This window comes from Chiloscyllium plagiosum, unplaced genomic scaffold (genome assembly GCF_037043375.1).
Source record: "Chiloscyllium plagiosum isolate Xiang-an unplaced genomic scaffold, Cpla_swu_hap1 HiC_scaffold_17, whole genome shotgun sequence".
NCBI lineage: Eukaryota > Metazoa > Chordata > Chondrichthyes > Orectolobiformes > Hemiscylliidae > Chiloscyllium > Chiloscyllium plagiosum.
Genome location: NW_028270155.1, coordinates 46,906,274 through 46,931,258, shown reverse-complemented (window position 1 = coordinate 46,931,258; position 24,985 = coordinate 46,906,274).

The window sequence follows — 24,985 nt, the reverse complement described above, 5'->3', positions numbered from 1 at the left end:
TGTCAGTTGAGGCTTTTAAATGTAACTTAGTAATCTTAGTAAAAACAAACTATCAATATTCAACTTTCATCATTTGACTTTAATACCTGAGACTTCCTCAGGATGGTATCCCAAGCCCTTCGATCTTTAGCTGCTTCAGTAATGACCAAGCCTCCAGCATTAGGTCAGAAACGAGGATATGCACTGATGTTTGCAAGATGTTCAGCATTATTCATGACACATCAGATATCTACGCAGTCCATGCCCATTTGCAGCAAAACCTGGACAAATTCCAAGCTTGGACTAATAATTTCATCACATTCCCAGGTTTGATTCCAGCCTTGGGCGACTGCCTTGTGGAGTTTGCACATTCTCCCTCTGTCTGCGTGGGTTTCCTCCGGGTGCTCCGGTTTCCTCCCACAGTCCAAAGATGTGCAGGTCAGGTGAATTGGCCGTGCTAAATTGCCCATAGTATTAGGTGCATTAGAGGGGAAATGGGTCTGAGTGGGTTACTCTTCGGAGGGTCGGTGTGGACTGGTTGGGCCGAAGGGTCTGTTTCCACACTGTTGAAATCTAATCAATCTACTAAGTGCCAGACAATGACCATCTCCAATAGAAGAGAATCTAAGCAATGTCCCTAGAATTCAATGGCACTACCATTGCTGAATCCCCACTGTCAACATCCTGGGGGTTAATATTGGACAGAAATGTAACTGGTCCATCTATATCAACACTGTGACAAAATAAACAATCACAGAATATTTTTGTTTATTGTCCATCAGCATCTACACCTTTAGCCCATTTATAATACAAATCTACCCTGAGGTGACATTCAGTGTGCAATTATCGTGTTGATTTCCTCTCCACACCCCTCCCAATAGCCCCTTGATTATTTAGTATTTCTGTGATTCTATTAAGGTCCTCTACCCTGAAGACTGATGCAACGTATTTATTCAACTCTTCTGTCATATCCTGGTTTCCCATTATTATTTCCCCAGCATTGTTCTCTAAGGAGTTTGTGTTCAGTTTGGCTTGCCTCTTCCTTTTTAATTATTTCACAAAGGTCTTCATGTCTATTTTCACATCACTTGATCCTTTGCCCTCAGTTTATTTTCATTTTTTTTGTCATTTTTTGTTGGCTTCTAAAACTTTACCAATCTTCTGGCTCACAACTAATCTTTGCAACATTTTGTATTGTTTTCCTTCAATTTTGATACAAACCTGAACATACTTTGGTTAACCTTCATCAGTTTATCCCCTCCTTGAGTCTTTCTTCCTCACTGGAATATGTCTTTGCTGAGAGTATGATCTATTTCTTTAATCATCTGCCATTGTTCCTCAATTGTCTTTTCTGCTAAACTCCTTTTCCAATCCACTACAGTCGCTTTTGGTTTCATGCCTATGTAATTGCCTTTATTTAAGTTCAGCACAGTTAGTTCTGACCTAAGCTTCTCCTTCTGAAACTGTATGCTAAATTCTAACATGTTACAGTCACTGTTCCCTCGTGAATCTTTACTTTGAGTTCATTTATTAAAACTGCATTATTACACGTTACCAAATCCAAAATAGCCTGATCCCTTTTGGATCGATAGCATATTGCTTCAGTAAACCGTTTTGAACACGCACTATGGATGTTTCGTTATGGCTACCTTTGCAAATTTGATTTTCCCAATCTACTTGAAGATTGAAGTCACCCATGATTAATGCAATGCTTTTTTTATTACCTTCACCATCTCCTGATTTTTTTACTATCCTACAGAATAACTACTGTTAGATAGCCTATAGCTCACTCCCACCAGTGTCTTCTTCCTCCTGTTATTTCTTACCTCCACCCATACCTACATTATCTGATTTTAGATCATTTCCTGCTATCATATATATTCCATCTCATACTAACAAAGCTACCCCACCACCCTTCTCTTCCTGACATTCTTTTGAAAAGTCTTATACTGCTAAATATTTAGTTCCCAGCTTTGATCCCCTTGTAACCATATCTCCCTCATATCAATAAGATCATATCCATTAACCTCTATTTGTGCTGTTATTTCATTTATTTTCTTCAGACTACCGTGCAGATTTAAGTAAAGAGCAAATAATTTTGTCTGTTTAACTTTTTTCCCCTCTTGACCCAATTTGTTGGTGATGTTTTATATCTCTACACTTTGTCCCTTCCTGCCTTACTTAGTATTATCACTATTATTATCAAAGTAGTTGTCCTGCAAGCCACTACATTCTTTTCTTTGTAAATCAATGTATTCCCCTCTCTAATTAGCTGAAAGCCTTCTGATATATAGTTCTTTTACACATCCTGGTGTTTGTGTTCCATTGTTTCATGCCAAGTTGGATAGCTTCAGGCAGCCTTTCATCTCCCAGTATGTTAATTTATCATATAAGTATGTGTAAAACACAATAAGCAAATGTATTAATGTCTCACCATGTTTCAGTGCTTTTTGATTAAAATGGTCATTCTGAAGCAGCTAGTTTTGTATATTCGATTTTTTTTTGTTTAAGATGTGGATGTTGCTGGCTAGGCCAGAACTTATTGCTCGTCCCCCATTACCCTGGAGGGGATGGCAAAGAGCTGTATCTTGATCTACTGCTGTTCATGGAGTGTAGGGACATCCACAATCCTGGAAGGGAGAGAGTGCCAGGATTTCAAACCAACGATAATAAAGGAGCAGTGATTTAATCCCACCTCAACCTGGTATGTTGCTTGGAGCAAAACTTGCATCTGATGGTTTTCCCATGCATGAGCTGCACTTGACCTTCTAGGTGGTAGAGATCATGGTTTAGGAAATTGCTATTGGAGGAGCCTTAGTGAGTGACAGAAATGTACCTTGCAGATAGTACGTACTGCCTCTATGCATCAGTAGCGAAGTTGAAGTTGGTGGATGGGATGCCAATTGAGCTGACTGCTTCCTGGATGGTGTCAAGCCCATTGAGTGTTGTTGGAGCTGCATTCACCCAGGCAAGTAGAAAGTCATCCACCAGACTCCTGACTATTACCTTGTAGATGATAGACAAGGACAGGAGGTGAGTTACTCTGCACTAGCTGAGCTCCTACAAACTACAACAGTAGATGTTTGACAACAAAGATCTGTGCTATTCAAATAAAATTTCTGGTATACATAATAGTTGTTGTTGCTACACTCATGTTCTGCAGTATTATCATTGTTGTGCCTTTGTGTTAGTTTGTACAGTGGTGGCCCATCCACTGGGAACTAGACAACTCATTTCAGTTGCTCATAAAGTAAATAGTGTAATAATGTAAATGGGGATCAAATGTTCTCAAGACCATTATAATCACAGCCCTATGGTGTTGAAGAGAAAGAGGAAATTATGGAGTAAGTGACTTGTGCCATTAATTATGCCGTTCCATAATGTCCTGGGACTTCTGTGGCCCTTGCTGAAAACAATAAGTAAGTTTTTCTCACCCCTATTAAAATCAATAGTGATCACCATTTTCCAGAATTAATGTCAGTTTGCATGCCACTACCACTTAGACTCGAGAATAATGGCAGTGGTGACCTTGCAGCTGTGTCATTTATGCATTTAAAGGGCCCATCAACAGTTCATTCATATGCATGCAACCTGTCTGAATGGTCTGTAACTTGCAGCAAGCATATCTGTTACCAGTGTACATGGAAACTAGGTAATTGGTTAACCCTGTAACACTGACTTAATGCTGTGCAGAACATGATTAAAAGCACATGCATTGCAACTGACCAGTTGGAATGCAAGGAAACAATGCAACTCTGATGATTCGCAAGAAAATAAAAATGAGCAAAAAGAATGATTTGTTTATACTAGAGACAAACAATATTTGTTTTTATGGTAGGATAGGAGTGTAATGTAAAATATTATTGGCTTGATTGCTTTTTTATCCATTAGCTGCATTAGCTTTGCCCCACTGCTGAATCCAGATCCTTCAAGAGAACCAAACATTTGGGCAGAATAACTGCCAGCTTCTTAAATACTGTGAGACCACAAGCACAAAGGTTGTGGAGCATTTACAAGAGAGATGATCCTCACTGATCCTCCAGGGAGTTCACCTGCTTTGTATCTTGGATTAAAACCAAGAATTTGTTTCTTTTTTAATTCATTTTTGGGGCATGCTTTGTATCATGGATTGAATACAAGAAGTTTTTTTTTCATTCGGTTAAGGAAACATAGATTTTGCTGGCTAGGCCAGCATTTATTGCCCATCCCCGATTGCCATTGAGATAGTAATGGTGAGCTTCCTTCTTGAACCACTGCAGTCCATGAAGTATACAGTGGTGTTGGGAAGGGGGTTTCAAGATTTTGATGCCACAACAGGGAAGGATCAATGCTATATTTCCAAGAGAGATTGGCGAGTGGCTTTCAGGTGATGTTGTTCACATGCATCTGCTCCCTTGTCTGTCTAGATTAGATTAGATTAGATGACTTACAGTGTGGAAACAGGCCCTTCGGCCCAACAAGTCCACACCGACCCGGCGAAGTGCAACCCATCCAGACCCATTCCCCTACATCTACCCCTTCACCTAACACTGGGCAATTTAACTTGGACAATTCACCTAACCTGCACATTTTTGGACTGTGGGAAGAAACCGGAGCACCCAGAGGAAACCCACGCAGACACGGGGAGAACATGCAAACTCCACACAGAGAGTCGCCTGAGGCGGGTATTGAACCCGAGTCTCTGGCGCTGTGAGGCAGCAGTGCTAACCACTGTGCCACCGTGCCGCCCACAAATGGAAATGTGCCGTAACTTGGATTCGAGCCGAGGTTGCTGCGGCCACAACACAGAGTAATAACCACTATACGATCACGGCGTTAGAGGTTATGGGTCTGGAAGATGTTTTTGAAGAAATGTCGGTGAGTTTCTGCAGTGCATCTTTTAGATAGTACATTTTACTGCTACTGTGCATCAGTGGTAGATGGAGAGAATGTTGAAGATAATGGTTGCAGTGCTAATTAAGCAGGCTGCTTTGTCCTGGATGGTGTCAAGCTTCTTGAGTGTTTTTGGAGCTGCACACATCCAGGCAAGTGTGGATATTCCATCACGCTTCAAACTTGAGCCTTGTAGATGATGGACAGGTGCTAGAGAGACAGGAAATGAGTTTCTTGCTGAAGAATTCATAGCGTCTGATTTGAGGTTGTAGCCACAGTATTTGTACAGTTAGCCTTATACAGTTTCTGTCAATGGTAACTCCCATGATGTTGAGTGATGGATTGAAGAATGGTAACTCCCATGATGTTGAGTGATGGATTGAAGAATGGTAATGCCATTGAATACAGAGGAACCTTGATTATTCAGCATTCAGTTATCCGAACTTTGGATTATCCGAACAAGATCAAAAGATGTGATGCTTGGCAAACTATGTTATCCAGCATTCAATTATCCGGATTTTGATTAACTGAATGAAATATTCCCCGTCCGTGTCTTCGGATAATTGAGGTTCCTCTGTATCAAGGGTGACTGGTAGAATTTTCTCTTGTTGTGGTGGTCATTGCTTGACACTTGTGTGGCACAAGTGTAACTTGTCACTGATCAGCCCAAGCCTGGATATTGTCCGGGTCTTGCTGAATTTGGAAATGGGAGAAAGTGAGGACTGCAGATGCTGGAGATCAGAGCTGAAAAATATGTTGCTGGAAAAGCGCAGCAGGTCAGGCAGCATCCAAGGAGCAGGTGAATCGACGTTTCAGGCATAAGCCCTTCTTCAGGAATGAGGAGGGTGTGCCAAGCAGGCTAAGATAAAAGGTAGGGAGGAGGGACTTGGGGGAGGGGTATTGGGAATGCAATAGGTGGAAGGAGGTTAAGGCGAGGGTGATAGGCCGGAGAGGGGGTGGGAGCGGAGAGGTCGGGAAGAAGATTGCAGGTCAAGAAGGCGGTGCTGAGTCCGAGGGTTGGGACTGAGGTAAGGTGGGGGGAGGGGAAATGAGAAAGCTGGAGAAATCTGCATTCATCCCTTGTGGTTGGAGGGTTCCTATGCGGAAGATGAGGCGCTCTTCTTCCAGACGTCGTGTTGCTATGGTCTGGCGATGGAGGAGGCCAAGGACCTGCATGTCCTTGGTGGAGTGGGAGGGGGAGTTAAAGTATTCAGCTACGGGGCGGTTGGATTGGTTGGTGCGGGTGTCCCAGAGATGTTCTCTGAAACGTACCTCAAGTAGGCGGCCTGTCTCCCCAATGTATAGGAGGCCACATCGGGTGCAGCGGATGCAGTAAATGATGTGTGTGGAGGTGCAGGTGAATTTGTGATGGATATGGAAGGATCCCTTGGGGCCTTGGAGGGAAGTAAAGGGGGAGGTGTGGGCGCAAGTTTTGCATTTCTTGTGGTTGCAGGGGAAGGTGCCAGGAGTGGAGGTTGGGTTGGTGGGGCGTGTGGACCTGACGAGGGACTCGCGGAGGGAGTGTCTTTTTGGAACACTGATAGGGGAGGGGAGGGAAATATATCCCTGGTGGTGGGGTCTGTTTGGAGGTGGCGGAAATGACGAAGGATGATACGATGTATCTGGAGGTTGTTGGGGTGGGAGGTGAGGACCAGTGGGGTTGTGTCCTGGTGGCGATTGGAGGGGCAGGATTAAAGGGCGGAGGAGCAGGAAGTGGAGGAGATGCGGTGGAGAGCATCGTCAACCACGTCTGAGGGGAAATTGTGGTCTTTGAAGAAGGAGGCCATCTGGGTTGTTTGGTATCGGAATTGGTCCTCCTGTGTAATCCCACAGCTGCCTAGATTACACCTCCTCCCACTCTGCCCCCTGTAAAAATGCCATCCCATATTCCCAATTCCTTCGCCTCCGCCGCATTTGCTCCCAGGAGGACCAATTCCAATACCGAACAACCCAGATGGCCTCCCCCCGCAATTTCCCATCAGACGTGGTTGACGATGCTCTCTACCGCATCTCCTCCACTTCCCGCTCCTCCGCCCTTGAGCCCCGCACCTCCAATTGCCACCAGGACAGAACCCCACTGGTCCTCACCTCCCACTCCAACAACCTCCAGATACATCGCATCATCCTCCGTCATTTCCGCCACCTCCAAACAGACCCCACCACCAGGGATATATTTCCCTCCCCTCCCCTATCAGCATTCCGGAAAGATCACTCCCTCCGCGACTCCCTTGTCAGGTCCACACCCCCCCACCAACCCAACCTCCACTCCTGGCACCTTCCCCTGCAACCGCAAGAAATGCAAAACTTGCGCCCACACCCCCCCCCTTACTTCCCTCCAAGGCCCCAAAGGATCCTTCCATATCCGTCACAAATTCACCTGCACCTCCACACACATCATTTCCTGCATCCGCTGCACCCGATGTGGCCTCCTCTACATTGGGGAGACAGGCTGCCTACTTGTGGAATATTTCAGAGAACACTTCTGGGACACCCGCACCAACCAATCCAACTGCCCCGTAGCTGAATACTTTAATTCCCCTCCCACTCCACCAAGGACATGCAGATCCTTGGCCTCTTCCATCGCCAGACCATGACCACACGACGCCTGGAGGAAGAGCGCCTCATCTTCCGCCTAGGAACCCTCCAACCACAAGGGACGAATGCAGATTTCTCCAGCTTTCTCATTTCCCCTCCCCCCACCTTATCTCAGTCCCAACCCTCTGACTCAGCACCGCCTTCTTGACCTGCAATCTTCTTCCCGACCTCTCCGCCCCCCCCACCCCCTCTCCGGCCTATCACCCTCACCTTAACCTCCTTCCACCTATTGCATTCCCAACACCCCTCCCCCAAGTCCCTCCTCCCTACCTTTTGTCTTAACCTGCTTGGCACACCCTCCTCATTCCTGAAGAAGGGCTTATGCCCGAAATGTCGATTCTCCTGCTCCTTGGATGCTGCCTGACCTGCTGCGCTTTTCCAGCAACACATTTTTCAGTTCTGAATTTGGAAATGAACTGCTTCAGTATCTGAGGAGTTGTGAATGGTGATGAACATTGTACAGTCATCAGCAACTATCCCCACTTCTGACCTTCTGTTGCAGAAAAGGTAATTAATGAAGCATCTGAAGATGGTTCAACCAAAGATATTACCTGGGGAATTCCTACAGTGACATCCTGACATTGAAATGATCAAACTCCAACAGCCACAGCCATCTTCCTTTTTGATAGGTATGACTCCAACTAAGCAGAGAGTCTACCCCCCCTCTCAATTCCAGTTGAATCTAGTTTTTCTTGGGGTCCTTGATGTCACGCTTGGTGAAACATTGCTTTGATGTCAAGAGCAGTTGTGCTCTTCTCACCTCAGATATTCAACTCTTTTGTCCATAGTTGAACCAAGGCAGTAATGACACCAGGAACTGAGTGGTTCAGTTGGAACTGAGTGGTTCAGTTGGAACCCAAATAAAGCATCAGTGAGCAGGTTCTTTCTGAGTGAGTGCTAATTGATGGTGCTGTCAATAAGCCCTCCCATGAAGATCAAGGTAAACTGATAGACTGCTACTCACTGGATTAGATTTTATGTTTTTTTTTATACATAGGACATACCTGGGCAATTTTCCACTTGGTGGGTAATTGCTACTGTATTGGAGAAGCTTGGTTCGGGGCATGGCTAATTCTGGAGCATGAGTGTTCAGTATTGTTACCAGAATGTTGTAAGGGCCTAAAGCATTCATAGTAATCAATGCTTTCACATCACATGGAGTGAATTGAGTAAGGCTGAGTCTTGACATCATTGATGCTATGCACGTCTGATGGGGACCAAGGCCAGAATGGTTTAAGGTGGATGTTTCATCTTTGTCTTTTTGCACCGATGTGGTAAATCACTCCCCCCGTTTCTATCACTGAGGCTGGAGATTAGTGGGGTTCCTCCTCTTGTTAGCTGTCTTATTGTTCATCACTATTCCCGACTGGATGTAACAGAACTACAAAGTTTAAATCCGATTCACAGGCTGTGGGTTGCTTAGCCCTGTGCATTGTTTTTTAATTTGTTCATAGGTATCACTAGACAGGCCAGCATTTATTGCCCACCCCTAATTACCCAGAGGACAGTTTATACTCAAACACATTACTGTGGCTGTGGGGTCACATGCAAGACAGAGAGGCAAGGATGGCAGATTTCCTGGGCATTAGTATGCTAGATAGGTTTTTATGACAATCGACAGAGGTCGTCAGTAGGCTAGCATTTTTATTTTGGATTTCATTAAGATTCCGCCATTTGCTGTGGTGGGATCCAAACTCACATGGCCAGAACATTAATGTAGGATTCTAGATTATTCATCCAGTGACATAACCACTGTGCTGCTGCATAGCACACCTATTGTAAACTGCTTCCACTTTATGGCATGCAAGTAGTTATGTGTTATACCTGGTTGCTTTCTCATTTTTAGGTTATTTTCTTACCATGCCCTCCTTCACTCTTCATTGAATTAAATTTAATCTTCCACCTTATCGCTATTGGTAGAGTGGGGGATATGCTGGGCCATGTGGTTGAATACCCTTCTGCTATTGCTCATGCTCCACAGCACTTCATAGTTGTCCAGTATTGAATTGCTATATCTGTTCAAAATCTCTCCCGATCAGCATGTTAATCTTGTCGTGCAACATGAAGGAGGGTTTCCTCAAAGATGGGACCTTGGCTTCACAGGGACTGTGCAATGGTCACTATTGTTGATACTGTCATGGGCAAATACATCTGCAACAGATTGTTAATAATGTGGTTGCAGAAGTTGTTCTGTCTTGTTGGTTCCCTCATCACCTGTCACAGGCCCACTCTAGCAACTCCTACACTTCTATATTTATTTGTACAGTCATAACAATGAAATTCCCTTGCATTTTGGATTAGCGCTGTAATCCTTAAATTACTTTTGACCTTCACGAACTATGTTTGGACTCAGGATTTAAATGGTGAAATTTGATCTGTAAAGCCATGCTTACCTGTGTGCAGTCCACAACTATTTACCAACCATTTCCTGGGAATTTAGATGCATGATAAATGCGAAAGCAACATGACTGACCAATGTACTGATGTTCCAAGGCAGCTGTGACTGTCTGTCTTTTAAAACAAGTCAAATAATATTTTTGATTAAATGGAGCAATTTGTGCTACAGGTAGATTTATTTCTCTTTTGCCTTTGTGCATAATCTCCTGGGTGAGCAGAAGGAAGATAGTTTGTTGAGGAGCATTATCCAATCATGTTGAGGCCCATTGTTTGATATCACTGGGAAACCAGACAAGCTCCATTATAGCTGTATGATTCTGTGGCTTGATTTTCTTAAATACAAAAGAGGTAAAGCCTCCTGGAAAGTGTGGTGATGTTAGTCAGCTGTCCTTACAGGTTCCAAAACTGGCAGATTAGCATGAAATATGTACATGACACTTCAAGAGAGGTAATGGATTAATATGTTCATATTAAAATAAAATTAATATGCTTAACTTTGGTACTACTGCACATTTAGAAGCTTCTCTTATTACAGTGATGTATTAGAATGGTACATTGCAATAATACAGTATCCATTTTAAGTATTTTATTATCATACTTTTCCTTCATAATATACTTTTTTGCTTGGCATCTGAAAGAAGTCTAAAAAAGACATGCATTTATATAGCACCTTTCATAACCACTGATGATAAAGCAACCACTTTAAATTGATGTTATATAGCCAATAATGTATGCTTGAAGTGTAATAATTTCGTCACATAGGAAATGCAGCAGCCAATTTTTGCACATCCAGTTCCTACAAACAGCAAAGTGATAAAGACCAGGTCATTTGTTCCTGCAATGATGAATTGAGGGATAAATATTGAACAAGATACCAGGGATAACTCTCCTGGTCATCTTTGAAATAGTGCCTTGGGATGTTTTAGTTTTGTATTAAAATCTTTCCAGTTATGTTCTATGTATTAAGACAGGTTACACAATTAAAATACTATGTGTTGTGTTCTTACTGCCCACTTCACATCAGCTTTCTTTTCAACACATTATGACATTTGTTTACAGTGTATCCTTCTCAGGTGTATAAATGTATTTGACAACTTAATGTCATGGATAACACTGTGAATGTTTGCAGATACAGATGAGTGATGGAGCTTGTCATATCCTTGTCTGCTGTGATCTGAGATGATAGAAATCAATGTCGCAGCCACAACGAGCTCCAGGCACTCCTATCATATTCAACTAGATCATAATTACTTTTGGAAAAACCATACCTTACCCACATAATCTGAAATAAATATCTGTGGTTTTAGTACATGTCAAAACACATAAGCATAACTTGCACTCCTTCTGTTGACAGGTTCAATAGTGGGTGCAGAGGTTATCATGAGCAGTATTAGTTAGCTGATTGAGTTATGACAGTTGCAACCCGAGAGGGAAGTGAGCCAGGATAAAATAGCCTCGACCACAGACAAATGATGATAAAGCGATCACTTTAAAGAACAATCTCCATAATATTTCATGCTCACTCTGCAGTGTAAAGTCACCCATGTCTCGAGGCTAACTGCTCTATCAATTGGTTTGATTCACTGCTGCAACTACTCTTGGTCATAATATTTCACATAAATGGCACAATGGATTGTAGTAATATCTACATCAATATTAACCCTGAAAGAACTAATGGCTGTATGTTCTTTATGAATTGACAGTGCAGTTGAAGTATTTCTACTTTTCTTTCATTGGATTAAATAATAAAGTAGGTTCAATGTTTGCCAAGATAGTTTCAATGATATGGTGGAGCATCATCTTGTTTAATTTCTGAGATTACCCTTCTTGTACACCTTAAGGAAACACAATCTGCATATTAAAGAATAATGTACTACTTTACATAAGATTGCTTCTATCAGCTTTTCTTTTCCTCAAGCACCCCGAATCAATTATTCAAAGAGAGCTTCCATCACAACATTATATAAACGTGTTTGTTACTTTATTATGAATTTCCCTCGTTTTCCTGACAGAAGAATTGCCTTTCCTTTTTGTTGTCCAAAGATGTGCTGGTTAGTTGGATTGGCCATGTTAAATTGCCCATAGTGTCCAGAGATGTGCAGGCTAGGTGGATTAGTCTTGGAAAATGTAGGGTTACAGGGATAAGTCTGCGGGGTGGGTCTGGATAGGATGCTCTTTGGAGGGGTAGTGTGGACTCGTTGGGCCAAATGGCCTACTTCCACACTGCAGAGATTCTATGATCCTGTTATTTTTACACAGATGTTGGTGGATTTGTTTTTATTCAATCCCGAAGTACCATTGCCTGTGCCAAACTTCTTCAGTCTGTTAAAGGAGTGGAAAACACTGAATGACAAATTGAAAAAGCTGAGAGCGGATGTGGCCTGGCTAGTGAAAGAACCCAAACAAGATTCATGGATGCTAGAAATCTGAAATTAAAATGGGAAGTACAGCTGATTATTCAGCACCTGAAAGAGAAATAATACAGATTAATATTTCAGATAATATCCTCCATCAGAATTGTAGTTCTGACTGTCAACTAAAATTAATTTAATAAAATATTGTTCTGTTTATTGTAGATATAAGTCAATGCAGTAATTTCAAACTAAATTACTCATGCTTCTGAAACGATGGTTGAAAAAATAATTTTGTGAGGTTGTAAAAATAAAATGAAATGTCATAGGTTTTCTGTGGATCTCAATAGTTTTGAAACAGTATCGCTGCCGTATAAAATGAGTGAAGTAGTTCAATTTTGAGCCTGTATGATGTAACTCTTTATGTGTACACCATTTCATAATTGACTTCATAATTATTAGGTTTGCAAGTATTTCAAGCTTTTAGTTAAAGCACCTATTTTGAATTTAGAACCATACTAAATAATGTTTTAGTAAAGCCTTGAGATGCAGAAATACATCATTTAATGCTGGAAGTAGGAACAAATAGTAAGATGTCAACAATTTATGCCCTTACACTTTGAGAGGTAGTTACTGGTGTGTGCGATCACAGTGTCATCAGAAAAATCACTTATTTCCCAGAATGTAGGTAAGTTTAGCTTTACCCAGAAAGAGTAGGAGATCAGGGCAGATAACTATGATTGAGCCATTTGCTCAAGTGATAAGAAAACACTGGCACAAACTGACAGAACTGAATGGTTCATATCAGTGTTGTAACCCTGATGTATTTCTCTCTATATTCATATTAGCATTTCAAAACACAAAACTGATTTCTCCCTGATTATATTTATTTGATAATAGTTAAAAAGAATAAAGATGTTTTTAAAAAACAGCCAATTCTTCCATTTGCAGATTTTCAAGTGTGCATGACGTCAGCCGTGTAATTCTGAGCACGTACTTGCTGGATGGAATGTGGGAATGCAGTTAGTGGGTGAACACAGTGCGATTCCCACAGGAACAACATGGAAAAGCAAAATGATGGGTAGAACAGAAAGGGAATCTAACTAATGAAAGAAACTTCATTGTCAAGAAAAGCAGAACTTTCCCATTTTATTTATGCCTCCAGGGCCTCCTTGGATCTTTTACTATAAATTCTGTGTCCTAGGAGCCTGCCCCACTAGCTATCTGACGAAGGACGAGCACTCTGAAAGCTTGTACTTCCAAATAAACCTGTTGGACTATCACCTGGTGTTGTGTGATTTTTAACTTTGTCCACCTCAGTCTAAGACCGGCACCTCCACATCACGGCATCCAGAGCCTTCATCATACTCTTTTTCCTTTAATATATGATATGATTTGATTTGATTGGATTTATTTATTGTCACGTGTACATAGGTACAGTGAAAAGCTTTGTTTACGAGCAATATAAACAGAACACGGTAAGATCATAGGTTGAAAGAAAAGCTTGGATAGTGTGAGGCATACCTCAAACGTCAGGTGCAAGGCAAGAACAACATTAACATGATCAACATTATTTGAAGTTAGAGAGTCCATTCAGCAATTTAATATGGCAGGGAAGAAGCTGGTTTTGAACCTGCTGCTGCATGTATTCAAGCTTCCCTATCTTCTGCTTGATGGAAAAGGTTGTAGGAGAGCATAAATGGAGAAATCATAATGCTTACTTTAGATACAAATATTGCTTTTGCTTAATTTAATTTCTGAAATTTTATATATTGCAAGGAGAAATATTCAGATGGACCAATGTACACACTGTCTCACGTGATAATACCTAATACAGAGGAAGCTTGATTATCTGAATACCAATTATTCGAAAATCAGATTATTTGAAGGAGATCTTGAGGTCCCGATAGAAACATTACATCAAAGACGTGTTTCCAACAGTGATCGCGTCTTTTGTTTACAAGATTAAATAGGCACCGTCTCCAAATGACTGACCTCCTGCCCTCTCTCTCTCTCCCCACACTTTCCCTGGAGTTCCACAGAGGAGTGTACCCTAACCCCACCCCTTCTCCAGATAATCTCTCTAACATTGTCCTGTACAGGGCAAAAGTGGAACCTTTCTAAACATTGCAGTAAAAAATTGTGTGTGTGTGTACGCTTTTGGGAGACTTACCCCACAAAGGCAGCAGCAGTCTTGTTGTTAGTGCACAGTCCAGCTACCCTGGAGATGGGGTGGGGATGGATAGGGGTCCACAGCGGGGGTGGGTGCGGGGACAGGGTTGGATGGTGTTGGGTGGCGGGGGGGTGGGGTTGGAGTGCAGGGGGCAGGGTGAGATGGGGTTGGGGGGGGTGGGGGCAGACGGGGGTCAATGTTGGGGGGCAGGGGCACTGCATCCTGCTACAGTCTCCTGAATGAGGAGCAGACTTTAAAAACTTCGAGCCCCAGATTTAAGGCATTTGATCGATTAATCGAATAGTCGATTATCCGAACGAAATAGTGCCCACCCATCTTGTTCGGATAATCGAGATTCCCATGTCGTCAATTCCTTTTTATGAATTCCAAGCCAGTATTTCTGGGTTGAGGGCGATTTAGCGGTTTGGATCAGAAATTGGCTAGCTGAAAGAAGACACAGAGTGGTGGTTGATGGGAAATGTTCATCTTGGAACGTGGTTATTAGTGGTGTGCCGTAAGGATCTGTGTTGGGTCCACTGCTGTTTGTAATTTTTATAAATGATCTGGGGGGTGGGTGTAGAAGGATGGGTTAGTAAATTTGCAGATGACGCTAAGTTAGGCAGAGTTGTGGATAGTATTGAAGGATGTTGTGGGTTACAGAAGGACATAGGTAAAATGCAGAGCTGGGTTGAGAAGTGGCAAATGGAGTTTAATGCGGAAGAGTATGAGGTAGTTCACTTCAGAAGGAGTAACAGCAATGCAGGGTATTGGGCTTATGGTAAAATTCTTGGCAGTGTAGATGAACAGAGAGATTTTGATGTCCTGGTGCATAAATCCCTGGAAGTTTACACTCAGGTTGATAGGGTTGTTCAAAAGTCATATGGTGTGTTGGCATTTATTGGTAGGGGGATTGAGTTTCTGAGCCATGAGGTCATGCTTCAGCTGTACAAGGCACAGGTAAGGCCACACCTGGAGTATTGCGTACAATTCTGGTCACTGCATTATAGGAAGGAATTGGAAGCTTTGGAAAGGGTTCAGAGGAGATATACTAGGATGTTGTCTGATATGGAAGAAGATCTTACGAGAAAAGGATGAGGGAACTGAAGCTGTTTTTATTGGAGAGAAGAAGATTGAGAGGTGACTTAATCAAGACATTAAAGATAATCAGAGGGTTAGATAGGGTGGACAGTGAGAGCCTTTTTCCATAAATGGTGAAGGTTAACATGAGGGGACATAGCTTTAAATTGAGGGATGATAGATTTAGGACAGATATCAGGGGTAGTTTCTTTACTCAGAGAGTAATGGGGCATGGAATGGTCTGCCTGCAACAGTAGTAGACTTGCCGACGTAAAGGGCATTTAAATGGGCATTGAACATACATATGGATAATAATGGAACAGTGTAGGTTAGATGGGCATCAAATTAATTTCTCAGGTTTGTGCAACATCAAAGGGCTGAAGGGTCTCTACTGCGCTGTAATGTTCTATGTTCTATGTTCTATTTATTGCCAGTCCCTAATTGTTAAGAGTAAACCACATTGCTGTGGGTCTGGAGTCACATGGAGGCCAGACCACGTAAGGATGGCAGTTTCCTTCCCTAAAAAACATTAGTGAACTAGAAGGGTTTTTCTTGACAATCAACAATGAATTCATGGTCATCATTAGACTTTTAACTCTAGATATTTATTGCATTCAAATTCCACAATCTGCCGTTGCAGGATTCGAAACAAGATCCCAGAAAATTCCCTGGGTCTCTGGATTAACAGTTCAGTGATAATACCACATCCAGATTGATCATTACATGTAAAATTAACAGAATTCATATTGTCAAAATCTTTTGGTTTAGACTCAATCTGACTTTTATTCAAGTCAGCAAATTTTGTCATTTTGAACTTAAAGTATGACTCTGGCATCTTCAATGGTGTCATATTCACCAATACTTGGGGCAAGTTATCTCATGCAACAATCGGGTCATTTCCTGTGTACTTTTTTGTGAGTTACTCACCAAATCATGTAATGAGAAAGCTGGGAGTTTTTGTCATAGGTAGGACCTTTCATGGTTGAAGTTTCTGGCGCCATATTTGAAAGCCAGCTGGACACCAGTTGCTGCACATCAGGAAGTTTACGAAAACCTCCAGTAGTTTCTCAGAAATGCCTGTCAAGATGTTTACGATGGCTCTCAGGTTTATTAATGCTATCTCATAGGTGCTACTGAAGGAGTCACCAAGAGAAAGTCCATCTTGTTCTTATGGATAGCACCAGAGCTATCCAGCTGGGAGCAGGTAGCACCATGGATCAGTGACAATGGCCAATATGAAAGGAATGACTTAAGCAGTGGTGCAGGAAAATTAAGGTTAGCCTGTGCTATACAAAGCTACATAGTACCATGCTTGTTGTGGTTCTGTTCGCCGAGCTGGAAGTTTTTGTTGCAAACGTTTCGTCCCCTGGCTAGGCGACATCATCAGTGCTTGGGAGCCTCCTGCGAAGCGCTTCTTTGATGTTTCCTCCGGTGTTTATAGTGGTCTGTCCCTGCCGCTTCCGGTTGTCAGTTTCAGCTGTCCGCTGTAGTGGTTGGTATATTTGGTCCAGGTCGATGTGTTTGTTGATGGAGTTTGTGGATGAATGCCATGCCTCTAGGAATTCCCTGGCTGTTCTCTGTCTGGCTTGCCCTATGATAGTAGTGTTGTCCCAGTCGAATTCATGTTGCTTGTTGTCTGTGTGTGTGGCTACTAAGGATAGCTGATCGTGTCGTTTCGTGGCTAGTTGATGTTCATGTATGCGGATTGTTAGCTGTCTTCCTGTTTGTCCTATATAGTGTTTTGTGCAGTCCTTGCATGGTATTTTGTACACTACATTAGTTTTGCTCATGTTGGGTATCGGGTCCTTCGTTCTGGTGAGTTGTTGTCTGAGCGTGGCTGTTGGTTTGTGTGCCGTTATGAGTCCTAGGGGTCGCAGTAGTCTGGCTGTCAGTTCTGAGATGCTCCTGATGTTTGGTAGTGTGGCTAGTCCTTTTGGTTGTGGCATGTCCTCGTTCCGTGGTCTTTCTCTTAGGCATCTGTTGATGAAGTTGCGCGGGTATCCGTTTTTGGCGAATACCTTGTATAGGTGTTCCTCTTCTTCTTTTTGCAGTTCTGGTGTACTGCAGTGTGTTGTGGCCCTTTTGAATAGTGTCCTGATGCAGCTTCGTTTGTGTGTGTTGGGGTGGTTACTTTCATAGTTTAGGACTTGGTCTGTGTGTGTGGCTTTCCTGTGTACCTTAGTGGTGAATTCTCCGTCTGGTGTTCTCTGTACCATCACGTCTAGGAATGGGAGTTGGTTGTCCTTTCTTCTTCTCTCGTGAATCGGATTCCTGTGAGTGTGGCGTTGATGATCCGGTGTGTTTTTTCTATTTCCGTGGTTTTAATGATTACAAACGTGTCATCGACATATCTGACCCAGAGTTTGGGTTGAATTTGTGGTAGGACTGTTTGTTCTAACCTTTGCATAACTGCCTCTGCTATGAATCCCGAGATTGGTGATACCATGGGTGTTCCGTTGATTTGTTTGTATATCTGGTTGTTGAATGTGAAGTGTGTTGTGAGGCACAAGTCCAGTAGTTCAAGTATGCGTTCTTTGTTGATAGGTTCAGCGTCCTGTTTTCTGTTATGCAAAGGTTAGAACAAACAGTCCTACCACAAATTCAACCCAAACTCTGGGTCAGATATGTCGATGACTGGATGTAGAGATCTTCATCCACTATGACAAAAGGGCCATTGATCTGGCCGAGGATGACTGGGATTATTGCTGTGCTGGCCGGGAAATACAGAAAGACCTGTAATCCAGCAAACCACATTGCACCCTGCTCTTCTCGAATGAGCACAAAGGCAAGCATATTGGTCAGCATATGCTTCTCTCTATCTTCACCAACTAACTCTTTCTCTTTTCCACAGGCATTGGAGCTATCCAGCGCAATGCCTGGTGCAAGAGTTCACAGCCTGAGCCCCTGTGCACCAACAACAGTTCTGAGGGGAAGTCTGTGAACCTGCAAGGCACTCGTCTGCACTGTCCACCAGAACAGATATTTTCCTTCCCATGGTACTTGAGCTGGCCTTGACTCAGGGAGCACATTTTGGTGAGCACATTATCGACCATGTCTACATCTGGTGGAGGAAGAAACAAGTTATCTGACACTCAAATGACTCCTGGTGACCAGTGGAACAAAAGATGGTGGGGTCTGTCCACAAACTCACTTACAGCAGTGACTTCAGCATGGTTGCTTGGCTGACTTCATGGAAAGGATGGTAGCTGCCTTGGAGACCCAAGAACCAGCAAAATGCTCAGTGAATGCCAGAGCTGCATTTGGAGCTGATGTCATTGGTCTAACCATGGGCGTTCAGCATCAGTGGCAAGCTGCGAAGGGTATGCAGCACCCCTCAACCTGTCTCCGGGTCGCCATTCTTCTCAGGATGACAAAGTGATGCTAGCTGCCACCCTGAAGGTGGATAAGTGATGGACAGACCTTCCAGCAATTTCTGGTCAGGACATTCCAGATGTGCCCTGGCCCTGCACCTACCCTGTGCCACTGACATAATTAGCTGTTGCAGCTCAGGCTGTGGGTACACTTGAACCTTTGCAGGATACCTACAACAGTCCATGGATCCTCTCAGCTGAGGGACTGCAGCCGATGCCTGCCAAAATCTCTAAAATCACCAGGGTGCACCAGTCAGCAGGTTTCCTTTACCCAGGTGTCGATGTTGGGTCTGCACCTAGACATAATTGGAGGTAGAGGAAAAAAAAGACTTTCTTTGGTCACTTTGGTGTTCAATCATTGCTTATAATCTGCATTTCTGTAAGTTTATTGACTTCCATCTTATAATATCTGTTGTCATCCTATTGTCTCTGTAGGATATGGCAAGGTTCTTTGAAGACAAGGACACCAATCATGTGTCTTGGAATTTCATTCATAATCATCAAAGCGGTGACTAGAAATTACTTCATCTATCAGTGAACCACACCTGTATATGTTTGGGATTGCAGTCAAAACTATAAATGAATCTCATGGATACAATGCACAGTGCATTGTAGATATGACAGCAAAGCAAAGCTAAAGAACCATTGAAAAGGCTTTGCCAAAGATAACCAGAGCTACATGCTCAACTGGACTGGAGGCTGAACAGTAAAACTGACAGGTACATACTGGTTTATGCATTTGAATTTCTGAAGCATTGAATAACTTCATGGGGCAGAGATTAATTGGGAATGGGCAGTTAATTCCACTGAGATGCATAATTAATAAGATGTAAATAGATTTATAAAACTTCTCACAACCGCACTGTGAGAAGCTTACCTTACTTATTCTTAAGCATTTACTTCAATAGGTAATGGTCATGCCATTACATCTAGAATATCCCAGGCTAACATTCTGGGGACATGAGTTTGGTCTAATCATGCTAGATAGTGAAATATACATTCATAAAAATTCTGGAATTAAAATTTATTTGATGGCAGCCATGTAATCACTGTTGATAATCATAATAACCCATCTAGTTCACTAGTGTCCTTTAGGGAAGGAAATCTGCCATCCTTATCTGGTCTGGCCTTCACATGGTTCCAGATCCAAAGCAATGTGGATCAGTCAATTAGAGATGGGCAATAAACGCTGGTCTAACCATCAATTTCAACATCCCATAAAAGAATACAAGAAAATCTGATTGTTTCGACTCTCAGTTGAATAGTCCATCATGCTCACCTTATTCTCAGGGAGTGAAAAATCACACTTTTGGAGTCGTACTGCAATAGAAAAACTTCGGTATTTTTTAATAGTCTGTAGACCCAAATTTGAAAATCTATGTACTGAGCAGTGAAACAGAACCAACTTGATTTTTCTAATTTCTTCTGTCATGACCTTCCCAAACCTCACACAAGAATCAAGCAATGCTGCCCAGAAACCTGGATATGTGCAAGGTGAAAATTGCTGTGTTGCAGGTTCTCAGATGAAAAGTACAAATCGTGAAATGGATCTGAATGGACTATTAGGTCAGATTTTCCACGAAGGCTGAACAAAAGAGCGTGTAATGAGTTCACTGGAGAATAAACCAATACCTTTTATTGTTGTGGTGTATAGTATCTGGCAGAGTTCTGTGATTTACTGGAGGATCAAATATGTTTCTTCTAACATCAAATTGAGGTTATTGCATTATTAGTCAAATAACACATTAATTTTTAACTATCTTAGTGTCAATTTTCCAAACTAAGTAAAATGAAGTGCACTTGTTTGTTTTAGTTCTTTTTATAAATAAGCCTTTGAGTTATTGCTGTAGCTCCTTTGTGGATTAGTGTAAATATTTAATTTTAATAAATCTTAATCTACAAATTTATCATCGCTTAGAAAATATAAGGAAATGCTTGAGATGTTTTGGTGCTTCCACTAATTGTAAATTGTACAAAATATTGCAAAAATATTCACATTTGGACTGGTTACGCAATGTATAAAGAATGAAGTTTTTCTTCTGAGAAAATATGGCTTATTGTTTTATTTTGGCATTTCTCGTGTGATATTTTAGAATTTATTTCACTATTTCTCTCATGAAAGAAATTGGAGGAGAACAGGATACACTCAGATGTTGGGGTTTTAATAAAGGTGTATTCGCAGAACTTCAAAAAGGAGATGGTTGGAACCTTTGTGGATAATGTTTTTCCATGGTCTGTAAAATATAAGGAATTTCTTGTCTGTCTTCGAAATCAATACAAACTCATGCCCATTGTTTACGAATCCCAACTGTGTTGAACTGTTCCCTGAACAGTTTTCTGGCCTCTAACCTTACCAGATCTACCTTACATTTGTTTGAAACTGAAAACATTGGCTCAAGGTATGCTGTTTTACTTTAAGACATTGTGGTATTAATTTCATTTATAAAATATAAGCCTTGAAAAGCCATAGTGTTTTAAGAATGTCTGGAATACAATATTGTCAGACAATGTTTGGAAGCTAATTTTGTCAGGTTTCAGTCCATTTCTCCATTGTCGGGGTTCCCTTGTACTGCTGTTGAGCATTTCTTACCCACACAAAAAGACAGCCGTGATCTTATTAAATGGTGGAACAGGCTCAAAGGGCCAGATGGCCTACTCCTGCTCCTATTTTTTATGCTGTTATGTTCTAACACAGCTTCAATTTAGGCATCATTAGAAAGCTTTTTAGGAGGATGATAACACCAATAGAAAGTTTCTGTTGCTGCTTCTAGCATGTTGTAAACAGTTTCGAGAAGGGTAAAGTTGGACCAACCACATTGTGAAAAGTTCCCTGATTCACGTCATTCAATATTTTCTATCCTTTGTTGAATCTTTTCGCGGACTTGCCAACATCAAAATATATGGCTGTTCTTTGCTGTCCCAGCAATGCTGGCTTGGGCACCTATCAAATTTATTACATTTTCAGATTTTGGGAATTATAATATGGCATGTCATGGATTTTCAGCCCTTTGTATTCAGCTTTGGGTTTGTTCATAGTCAGAGATCAATGAAAGATCTTTAAATGGGATTATTATACAAGTATTATATTATTATCCAAACCCTTCTACTTCGTTATATTTTGGCTTTCATTCCCTTTCTCACCTTCTTAATATGTGTAACTTGTTGCATCATACATTTTGTATACATTGTAGTTTTATACAACATAATAATATTTAATTTTTCTTTTGTAAATTTATTAGAGGAATATTTTAAGAAATAGAGTACATACTAGTTTTAGTAATGCAGAAGTTGAGGTAATGGTAATTGTTCATATTTGTAAAATAACAGTGACAGTTGTTATAATCTATATGTATTGATTCTATCCAATAGTAAACAATTTGATTTGTCTTCACCAATAGTCATTTCAATCATTGCCACTGTTGCAGAGGTATGTCAGGGCATTAGACATATATGGCACAAGATCTCAAAATAAGAAATCCAGGTCTGATTAGGGCACCAATTCAGTGAATTGGACAAGACAGCAGCACAGTTAGGTTATTAACTCTCTCAGAAAATACTCTGCCTTCTCCCTAGGGCTAGCCTGAATATTCTGATATGGATCAATAAGCAATCTCCGGTATGTACAAAATGCCTACGAGACTCATTTGTCTGTGCACACTCTATTTTGGCTGATAAAGCTGCTGCACTGCATCTTATCCCTCTTCTTTTAAATAATGACCCAGAATGCAGGAAGAACTCACCAAATCTATTTCATCACACTCACAGCTCATTTCTAAGTGAGGTTAATGCCTACCTCTCTACTTTTAAAAATTAATATCAATCGTTTTTCCTCCCTGAAATGTTTGAACCATAAACAACAGGGTGACTCATTGTACAAATTGTTTTGTCAAAGCTGTTGGAACGAGATGTCATATCCCTATTACTAGCACAACAGAAAATTAAAAACAAAATGTTAATGATCATTTCCTTTTATTCTGATTTGCAACTGTACATTTTGAGTTTGCTTTTCATTGTTCAATCCCAACATTTGTCCATTTTATCTCATAAATTAACATTATAGTTACAATAAAATATTATGTGTATCAATTGGCTTTATCTCTGATTCAGGTACAAAAGACAGTTTTCAGAAATTGTGTTCTCATGCAGAATTTCATTCTCCAGAAATGTGTGCTGGGATTTCACACAAGTTGCTTTCCATGGGTTGCTACCAATTAAATGCTGGAAGTGGGATGAAGATGAACTGACAGGGCCAATTTCCCAATCCGTGCTACTGTTAGACAATGATCAGCACCAGGAGGACAAGCTCATCAAATCCATCCACCCCCCCACAACACAGTTAAGGACAAAACAGTCGTCACAGTTCGGTGCGAAAATAAATGTAAAAGTTGTAATTTTCCATATTAAAGTTTTTTAATTCTCAAAACTTGAAATTTGCTGTAATTAATATTGTGGATTTCTTCCAATGAAACCAACATGCCAGATTTTTTTAATTTTCCAGGTAATAGGAGAGATAGCGCACCAGTAACTCCAATAAATGTCTCATGAACTACAGCTAGCATTTATAATGTTAATTATAGATCTATAAATAGTCATTCTAATATGTGCTTTATGCCATTTAAACTGATACATTAGGTTGCAGGGCACAGTTAAACTGTCTTTTAACAGTTAAAATGTTTCTGCCACTTGAGTGTTAATCGTGTAAAGCTTTACAAATATTTCTTACTTCACAATCCAATTGTTAATCATTCTTTATGATCAAGACACAAATTAACAATGAAAATGGGTAAATCTCCCAATAAGGTCTTGACAAAATTTCACTCATCTTAGTCACTTTCTCTGCTCGCTTTTCACACATGTGGACATAGGTAATGATGATAGAAGATTTGACTGACTTGCTTTGTGTGGCTTATCAAACTAATAACCACTTAATTGTGAAGGTGCCTAGGATTCATAAACCTATAATGAGCCATCAACCTCAATGAGGTTGGGAAAAAATTAGTACCAAAAAGTTGGCAGGAAAAGAAGCAGCATTTTACATGCTCCATCAAAATGCACACAGCCTAGTAAGATCGAGTATGTTTTGATATATAACCAATTAGCAAAGGAAACAGGTAGGTGTGAAGAATAGGATACATCCACTTTGGATTATGGCAGGTTTAGGTAAATTGTGTACTTTCTTAAAGCTGGATCTGAATCCACACTTTAATGGACAGCAGTGATTCACAAAGACAGCACACTATCACCTCCTCAAGGGCACTTAGGGAGGGGTACAACAAATGATCTCCTCGTCAGTGATGGTCACATCCCATGATAAACTGTTAAAAAAAATATTGTTGCCACTTTGTTTAAGAGGTCTGCAATATTAAGAAGGAAAGTGTATTTAACCATAGGTCACACAACACCATAAGCACCATAATTAGGGAAACAATTATTTGGTGATATCTTGAGAAGCACCACTCCACAAGCATGGGAGAATGTGAGTAGACAGGCATCCATGAGCTATCACAGCTCATATAGTGATTGACCCCAAACCATTAGCATCATTCTGTATCACACCCTAATCTTCTAGTCAACTCAGCTAATTACAAATTATTCATTCATATAGCATCTTTCATGACCTCACGCTATCTCAAAACATTTTATCACCAACGCAGTGCTTTTGAAGGATGGTCACTACTGCAATGTAGGAAACAAAGTCACTAATTCTAGAACAGCAAAGTCCTGCAAACAGCAATAAAGCAAGAGCTCATTTTAGCAAACCTTGTTTTAGACATAAAGATTAATTTAAAAAAATGGGCCACCGCCTGTTGGATTTTATGATTCCTAGCTACACATGCCAAATGCGAAGACTTCTAAATTTCAGTGTCAGTAGTTAACTCCAAATGGGGGAGTATTGACCACTAGAAAATTTGGTATTGTTTACCCTGTGAGAATGGTCTGTGATTTCTCATATCCACCTGAGAAAGTAGACACTGGTTTGACACATCAGAGTTGTCAGTCTCTTTCTGTGCTGTATGACTCTATGACTTGATCTGAAAGTCAGCAGCTCTAAGACAGCAGAAAAGTGTCAGTATTGATAAACTACTAAAATATTACATTTACAATCCATCAGTTTGAAACAATATAAAAGACTAGCTTCCGACATATTATCTTGCTTGTAGGTTAAGTAG